A 9,811-nucleotide genomic window follows, 5' to 3' on the forward strand; every position below is an offset into this window, starting at 1 on the left:
GCTAGGCAACAAAAAATCCTAATTTTTTTTACTAATGGCACACCGCTAAGGGGTGCGCCATTGCTATCCAAAAAAAGATTACTAATGGCGCACCTCTAGGGGATGCGCCATTGCTATCCAAAAAAAAGATTACTAATGGTGCACCGCCAGGAGGTGCGCCATTGCTATAAAAAAATACTAATGGCGCACCGCTAGGTGGTGCGCCATTGCTAACCCCCCCTAAAATCCCCAGTACCCTTTCTATCTTCCCCATTGCTAACCCGTACTGCACCGCCGCCGCCCCCGCGCCCCGCCGCCTCCCCCGCACCCGATGACCCCCGCGCCCGCTCTGTCGTCGGAGTCGCCGCCAGAGCACTAGGAGGAGGAGGCTCGCGTCCACCAGGAGGAGGAGGCCCGCTGGAGCACGTCTTCTTCCTCCGAGCCGTCCGTCGCTCGTGCAACCTCGCCGCCGCCGTCCGTCGCTCGTGCAACCTCGCCGCCGCCGTCCGTCGCCCGTGCAACCTCGCCGCCGCCGTCCGTCGCCCGTGCAACCTCGCCGCCGTCCGTCACTACCCGGCCCCTGCGCAGGTGCCCCTCTCCTCTTCCCCTTCTTTTCAAGTTCAGAAAAAATAAATACAAGCTCATCTTTTTGTAGGAAAACATGGATGCATCCATGATTTTAAATGCTAGTAGACTTGTAGTCTTCGTGACATCTGTTATGAATTGATGAATGTTTCAATAGTTCAGGATTTCTCATGACAAATGCATGTTTTTCACCGCCTTTATTGCTTGACAACAACATAGATCACCAACACAACAAAGTTCTGTGCCATAATATGTTTACAAAAAATTCAAAATATATGTACAAAGTAATCACAATCCTGCATCAACACACAACAATCCTATTATGGCTTCTATAGACTTGGTATAGTGGGAAAATTTAAATTCATTTTGATATTTGAATTTATCATGGCTAGCTCTTCAAGATAAGTCCAATGAGCAATATATTTCAAATTGTGGAGCAAAGATAGGACTGAGCATGTTGGTCAAGTGAAACCTCATTAATTAAATTACATTCATTGGAAGGTTCTTTGCTTTTCGTTAACAAAGAGATGATTTTTTTTATGTTTTGAGACAGATGGTCATCATGTAGGAACATATTATGTACCAACTAAAAAGGGTTGAGTTCTTTTGTACGACTTTGCCACATTGTCACAAGTCATAGACATACTCACGAGTGCACGCGCTAAATATCTCTCATGCTGATACTGTAGGAGTAAAATCCATGCCCTGTTAACAATGTATTACAAGAATTGTTTTCTTTTGTGTGTTTCCCTAAAATATTGTGTTATAATAGAACTGATCCTGGATGTGGTCATGGCAGATAAATTTGTCATCAGTTTGTAGGTTGTCGAATCAGCAACTCGTAGTTGAATTGATTAGAGTTGGCCCCAAGGACGCTACTCGTAGTTGAAACTTGTAGAATACTACCTGAATTTCACTGGGGTATCAGATTCAAATTGGTTAGAGTTGGTTTACGTACCTTGTATCTTATGCCCAAACCTGGAAGTAGAAGGATCATCAAACCAAGAAACCTTTTGATGCATGATGCCCAAAACGTAGAATCATTTTGAAGTTGCTGTGGTGGATGCCTATATACTAGGACATCAGAATGTTGAATGATGGGAAAATAATTCCATTGTTAGTGATCAGTGGGCACTAATTATATCATCCTGGTATTTCACTTGTGATGATGTTGTACTTGTGATGATGCTACTTGTGATCTTCTGAAATGATCCATTGACGACTTCATTACGCGGGGATAATGATTTTGCAGGTACCCCGAGAGGCCCTTGAGTTTGCCAGAATGTCGATTAACTTTCGTTCCGGCAAATTCGGGTACTCCATAATGTCCTATTTTCAGCAAAGGTCATGCTGAAATTTTCCGTAAATTTTAGCATGACTTTGCTAAAAATAGGACATATGGGGTACTTGCGACTAATGCATGGGCCGGGGTATCTTAGTACTTAATTAAGTAGGATCAATTGCCTCTTTCAATTGCCTCTTGTGTTATACATATAGAAGTGTGATATCAACTCATAGTTATTACTAATGTCAGTTGCTCGTCATCGATAAACCCTAATCTGCTAGGATGACCTACTAAAAAAGCCCATACCACATATTCTATTTGGATGGCCCTGCTAACCCTTGACCATAAATACTCGAGATGGATGTAGCAGGCTTAAAGAAAGAAATGTTTTTAGGCCAACTCCACTAGGCCTGGCTGAAAATGCACAAGCGTGCATGACTAACAATATTCTATTGTAAAGCTAAACAGGAAAGAGGAACCACTCATCCTAACCATTTGCTCTCAAAATTACCACTTCACTTCTTACTATTGAAAATCTTAGACCATCTCCATTCACCAATAGCTCAAACCAGTTCGAAGGGCGTGTTTTCACCACACTGTGGATTATCTTATTGGACCCAACGCAAGAGATGATGTAGTTTTGAATTATGAACGTAGGAAATGTCGTCATCGGACGATGAAAGTCTCCCTGGGAAGTGCGGTTGGTGCCACGACGACCGAGGTCTGTGCGACAGGCCTCACCTGGACGATGATCGGCGCTTCAGCATTAAGCTCGAGGAGACCTTTGAAGTTGAAATGGTACAGAACGACGACAAGTGTTATTTTCATAATTAAGCATGACTTCAACTATTTCAACGTGTAATTTTCATCTTTTACAATTCGAGTATAACTTATCCCATGCCATGCAAGACGCTATGTCTTGGAGAGGATGGATTTTGAAGACCATGAAAATTCTGAAACAAAGAAAATTCACCTAAGGACTCATCACGATGTGGATTTTGAAATAAATCTGTATAATTCTGGGAGCATAACCCATTTTGGTTGCAAAATTTGGGAAGCATTTTGCAAGATGTATGGTTTTGATGAGGGTATGCTTGTCACCATGGATCTTGGTGGTCCTGACATGGACCAAGACAATATGGACATTTGGGTCCTTGCTGATACGCCTCCAGTTCTAGCGCTATGTGAGTTTCTCAAACATAGTTAATTATTAACTAATTTATATTGTTCATTTCAAAATAGTTGACAGCTTATTTCCATTAACAGCTTATGTTCATTCTTCAAAGAATGTGTGGGAGATGGTAGACAAAACCCACTACACCGATGGCTTTGAATTAACTTACAAGGAGAAAAATCATCTAGTTAGATTTTGTACTGACATTGAGAATTACAATATCTACAATTAAACTCCTCAACATTATGGTCAATACGTGCCACTAGTGCATTGATACGTCTCCGTCGTATCTATAATTTTTGATTATTCCATGCCAATATTCTACACTTTTCATATACTTTTGGCAACTTTTTATACTATTTTTGGGACTAACATATTGATCCAGTGCCCAGTGACAGTTCATGTTTGTTGCATGTTTTTTGTTTCGCAGAAAACCCATACCAAACGGAGTCCAAACAGAATAAAAACTGACGGAGATTTATTTTGGAATATTTATGAATTTTGGGAAGTGGAATCATCGCGAGACGGTGCCCGAGGGGGGCACGAGGTAGGGGGGCGCGCCCCAGGGTGTCAGGCGTGCCCCTGACCCTCGTGGCCACCCCGTAAGGCGGAGCCCTTCTTTCGCCGTAAGAAAGCTAATATCCGGATAGAGATCGTGTTAAAATTTTAGCCCAATCGGAGTTACGGATCTCCAGGAATATAAGAAACGGTGAAAGGGAAGAATCTGAGAACGCAGAAACAGAGAGAGACAGAGAGACAGATCCAATCTCGGAGGGGCTCTCGCCCCTCCCACCCATGGAGGCCGTGGACCAGAGGGGAAACCCTTCTCCCATCTAGGGAGGAGGTCAAGGAAGAAGAAGAAGGAGGGGGGATCTCTCCCCCTCGCTTCCGGTGGCACCGGAGTGCCACCGGGGGCTATCATCATCACCGCGATCTACACCAACACCTCCGCCATCTTCACCAACATCTCCATCACCTTCCCCCCTCTATCTACAGCGGTCCACTCTCCCGCAACCCGCTGTACCCTCTACTTGAACATGGTGCTTTATGCTTCATATTATTATCCAATGATGTGTTACCATCCTATGATGTCTGAGTAGATTTTCATTATCCTATCGGTGGTTGATGAATTGCTATGATTGATTTAATTTTCTTGTGGTTATGTTGTTGTTCTTTGGTGCCCATCATATGATTGCGCGTGTGGATCACACCCTAGGGTTAGTTGTATGTTGATAGGACTATGTATTGGAGGGCAAGAGTGACAGAAGTTTCAACCCAGCATAGAAATCGATGCATACGGGATTGAAGGGGGACCAATATATCTTAATGCTATGATTGGGTTTTACCTTAATGAACATTAGTAGTTGCGGATGCTTACTAATAGTTCCAATCATAAGTGTGTATAATTCCAAGTCAGGGATGACATGCTAGCAGTGGCCTCTCCCACATAATACTTGCTATCGGTCTAGTAAAGTAGTCAATTGCTTAGGGGCAATTTTGCAACTCCTACCACCACTTTTCTACACTCGCTATATTTACTTTATTGTTTCTTTACTTACAATCAGCCCCTACCTTTTATTTACGTGCTCTTTATTATCTTGCAAACCTATCCAACAACACCTACAAAGTACTTCTAGTTTCATACTTGTTCTAGGTAAAGCGAACGTCAAGCGTGCGTAGAGTTGTATCGGTGGTCGATAGAATTTGAGGGAATATTTGTTCTACCTTTAGCTCCTCGTTGGGTTCGACACTCTTACTTATCGAAAACTGTTGCGATCCCCTATACTTGTGGGTTATCAAGACCTTTTTCTGGCGCCGTTGCCGGGGAGCAATAGCGTGGGGTGAATATTCTCGTGTGTGCTTGTTTGCTTTATCACTAAGTAATTTTTATTTGCTGTTTTTAGTTGTTTTCTATCTTTAGTTATGGGTAGGAAACGCAAAATACCAAAAAAAATAGTTGTACCTACTGAACCAATGGTTGAAGAACCACTCAAAATCTATCACACTGCTGAAGCTTTTTACTTGGATCATCTTCGATCCCTTTGTGCTCGTGCCGAAACCCCAACTAGCTTAGTTGAGGGCAAATCTTTAGATGAGCATGCTTGTTATGTGCGACACCGTATATCTGAAAAAAGAAAATTATTATGGAGTCAAATTCAACGTTTGCAATGCTATGCTGGGAATTTATGTGAATTATATGATTTTACTTGTTGTTCTAAAAATCCTAAGAAACACCTTCCCTACCAATGTGAGTTTATTGATAATGGAATCTTATCTTCTTATGCTAAAGGTGTTTATAGTTACTATGATGTTCAACAAATTGAAGAATTTGTTGCTTTTGAGGGTGCTTATGAAATTGCTTCTTTGATTGAAAAGTATGATGCTACTTTTCACAAATCTGAAAATTTTGCTATACTTAAATATTGCTATGATAATTATGCTTCTAATGCTTGTGTTAAACTATATATTGAGGACTACTCCGCTGTCCAAGAAGAGACTAATATTTTGCAGGAGTCTATGGAAGAAGAAGTTGATGACACTGTGAGCTCATTGGATGAAAAAGATGAGGAGGAGAGCGAAGAACAAAGGAGGAAGAGCGGATTGATCACCCGTGCCCACCTTCTAATGAGAGTAACTCTTCAACTCATACATTGTTTAATTCCCCTTCATGCTTACCGAAGGATGATTGCTATGATGACTGTTATGACCCCTATGATTGTTTTGAAATATCCCTTTTTTAATGATGCTTGTTATGCTTGTGGCCAAGATGCCAATATGAATTATGCTTATGGAGATGAACTTGCTATAGTTCCTTATGTTAAACATGAAATTGTTGCTATTGCACCCATGCATGATAGTCCTATTATCTTTTTGAATTCTCCCGACTATACTATATCGGAGAAGTTTGCACTTATTAAGGATTATATTGATGGGTTGCCTTTTACCGTTGCACATGATGATTTTGATAAATATAATATGCATGTGCTTTCTTCTCCTACTTACAATTATTATGAGAGAGGAACTATATCTCCACCTCTCTATGTTTCCAACATGATAAAATTGCAAGCAACTGTTTATACTATGCATTGACCTTTACTAGGTGTGCATGAATTGTTCTTTTATGACATGCCGATGCATAGGAAGAGAGTTAGACTTTGTCATTGCTTGATATATGTTGCTTTGTGCTCAATACTAAATTATAAATCATTGTTAATTAAAATTGGCTTTGATATACATTGGGATCCGGGTGGATTCACTACTTGAGCACTATATGCCTAGCTTAATGGCTTTAAAGAAAGCACTGCCAGGGAGACAACCCGGAAGTTTTAGGGAGTCATTTATTTCTGTTGAGTGCTTTCATATAGTTTAAAAACAACAAAAATAAAGAGGGGAACCCAAAACTTTTTCAAAAAGGAAAGCGAAAGTGAGAAAGACGCATTGTTGAAGTGGGAGCTAGCCTTGAACTTTGTTCATGCTCACGGAAACTTTGTGAATCTTGATTACAGAAACTTTTCAATAAAAATAATTATCCCCTTGTACAATTCCATTGTATTATAAAAATAATGTGCCAAGGTTTGCCTTTAGGATGTTTACACTTGCTTGATGGTTTGTATGGTGCAGGACAGAAACTTTGGCTGTAGTGCGCGATTTTACATTTTTAGATGGAACGTCAAATGGTTCTGATTTTTCTTGCACTGTCTTACTATACAAATTATTTATTTTTCCTAATTTTGGTAGAATTTCTCAAGTATCAGAAGTATGGTGAATGTTCAGATTATTACAAACTGTTCTGTTTTAGACAGATTCTGTTTTTGATGCATAGTTTGCTTATTTTGATGAAACTATCAATTTATATTAGTGGATTAAGCCATGAAAAAGTTATCTTAAAGTAGACACAATGCAAAAACAAAATATGAATTGGTTTGCAGCAATACTTAGAGTAGTGATTTGCTTTATTATACTAACGGATCTTACCGAGTTTTGTGTTGAAGTTTTGTGTGGATGAAGTGTTCGATGATTGAGAAGGTCTCGATGTGAGAAGAAGGAAGAGAGGCAAGAGCTCAAGCTTGAGGATGCCCGAGGCACCCCAAGTAAATATTCAAGGAGACTCAAGCGTCTAAGCTTGGGGATGCTGGGGAGGCATCCCCTCTTTCTTCAACAAGTATCGGTATGTTTTCAGATTCGTTTCATTCATGCGATATGTGCAACCTTGGAGCGTCTTTTGCATTTAGTTTTCATTTTTCTTTTATGCACCATGATAGTATGAGATGGTCCTTGGTTGATTTATAGAATGCTCATTGCACTTCACTTATATCTTTTGAGTATGGCTTTATAGAATGCTTCATGTGCTTCACTTATATCATTTGAAGTTTGGATTGCCCGTTTCTCTTTACATAGAAAACCGCCATTTGTAGAATGCTCTTTTGATTCACTTATATTTGTTAGAGCACGGGCATATCTTTTGTAGAAAGAATTAAACTCTCTTGCTTCACTTATATCTATTTAGAAAGATGATAGGAATTGGTCATTCACATGGTTAGTCATAAAATCCTACATAAAACTTGTAGATCACTGAATATAATATGTTTGATTCCTTGCAATAGTTTTGCGATATAAAGATGGTGATATTAGAGTCATACTAGTCGAGTAATTGTGAAATTGATAAATACTTGTGTTGAGGTTTGTGATTCCCGTAGTATGCACGTATGGTGAACCGTTATGTAACGAAGTCGGAGCATGATTTATTTATTGATTGTCTTCCTTATGAGTGGCGGTCGGGGACGAGCGATGGTCTTTTCCTACCAATCTATCCCCCTAGGAGTATGCGCGTAGTACTTTGTTTCGATGACTAGTAGATTTTTGCAATAAGTATGTGAGTTCTTTATGACTAATATTGAGTCCATGGATTATACGCACTCTCACCCTTCCACCATTGCTAGCCTCTCTAGTACCGCACAACTTTCGCCGGTACCATAAACCCACCATATACCTTCCTCAAAACAGCCACCATACCTACCTATTATGGCATTTCCATAGCCATTCCGAGATATATTGCCTTGCAACTTCCATCATCATCATATAGATGACTTGAGCATTCATTGTCATATTGCTTTGCATGATCGTAAGATAGCTAGCATGATGTTTTCATGGCTTGTCCCTTTTTTGATGTCATTGCTACGCTAGATCATTGCACATCCCGGTACACCGCCGGAGGCATTCATATAGAGTCATATCTTTGTTCTAGATATCGAGTTGTAATATTGAGTTGTAAGTAAATAAAAGTGTGATGATCATCATTATTAGAGCATTGCCCCAGTGAGAAAAGGATGATGGAGACTATGATTCCCCCATAGAGTCGGGATGAGACTCCGGACTTTACAAAAAAAAGAGGCCAAAGAAGCCCATCAAAAAAAATGAGAGAAAAAGAGAGAAGGGGCAGTGCTACTATCCTTTTTTCCACACTTGTGCTTCAAAGTAGCACCATGTTCTTCATATAGAGAGTCTCTTGAGTTATCACTTTTATATACTAGTGGGAATTTTCATTATAGAACTTGGCTTGTATATTCCGATGATGGGCTTCCTCAAATGCCCTAGGTCTTCATGAGCAAGCAAGTTGGATGCACACCCACTTAGTTTCAGTTAGAGCTTTCATACACTTATAGCTCTAGTGCATCCGTTGCATGGCAATCCCTACTCACTCACATTGATATCTATTGATGGGCATCTCCATAGCCCGTTGATACGCTTAGTTGATGTGAGACTATCTTCTCCTTTTTGTCTTCTCCACCATCATATTCTATTCCATCTATAGTGCTATGTCCATGACTCACGCTCATGTATTGCATGAAAGTTGAAAAGGTTTGAGAACGTCAAAAGTATGAAACAATTGCTTGGCTTGTCATTGGGGTTGTGCATGATGTGAATATTTTGTGTGGTGAAGATGGAGCATAGCCAGACTATATGATTTTGTAGGGATAACTTTCTTTGGCCATGTTATTTTGAAAAGACATGATTGCTTTATTAGTAGGCTTGAAGTATTATTGTTTTTATGTCAAATGATAGACTATTGCTTTGAATCACTCGTACCTTAATATTCGTGCCATGATTAGATTACATGATCAAGATTATGCTAGGTAGCATTCCACATCAAAAATTATATTTTTTATCATTTACTTACTCGAGGACGAGCAGTAATTAAGCTTGGGGATGTTGATACGTCTCCGTCGTATCTATAATTTTTGATTGTTCCATGCCAATATTCTACAACTTTCATATACTTTTGGCAACTTTTTATACTATTTTTGGGACTAACATATTGATCTAGTGCCTAGTGTCAGTTCCTGTTTGTTGCATGTTTTTTGTTTCGCAGAAAACCCATACCAAACGGAATAAAAACTGACGGAGATTTATTTTGGAATATTTATGAATTTTGGGAAGTGGAATCATCGCGAGACGGTGCCCGAGGGGGGCACGAGGTAGGGGGGCGCGCCCCAGGGTGTTAGGCGCACCCCTGACCCTCGTGGCCACCCCGTAAGGCGGTTGGAGCCCTTCTTTCGCCGCAAGAAAGCTAATATCCGGATAGAGATCGTGTTAAAATTTCAGCCCAATCGGAGTTACGGATCTCAGGGAATATAAGAAATGGTGAAAGGGAAGAATCTGAGAACACAGAAACAGAGAGAGACAGAGAGACAGATCCAATCTCGGAGGGGCTCCCTCCCCTCCCACGCCATGGAGGCCATGGACCAGAGGGGAAACCCTTCTCCCATCTAGGGAGGAGGTCAAGGAAG

This window comes from Triticum dicoccoides, chromosome 5A, assembly GCF_002162155.2.
Source record: "Triticum dicoccoides isolate Atlit2015 ecotype Zavitan chromosome 5A, WEW_v2.0, whole genome shotgun sequence".
Lineage (NCBI taxonomy): Eukaryota > Viridiplantae > Streptophyta > Magnoliopsida > Poales > Poaceae > Triticum > Triticum dicoccoides.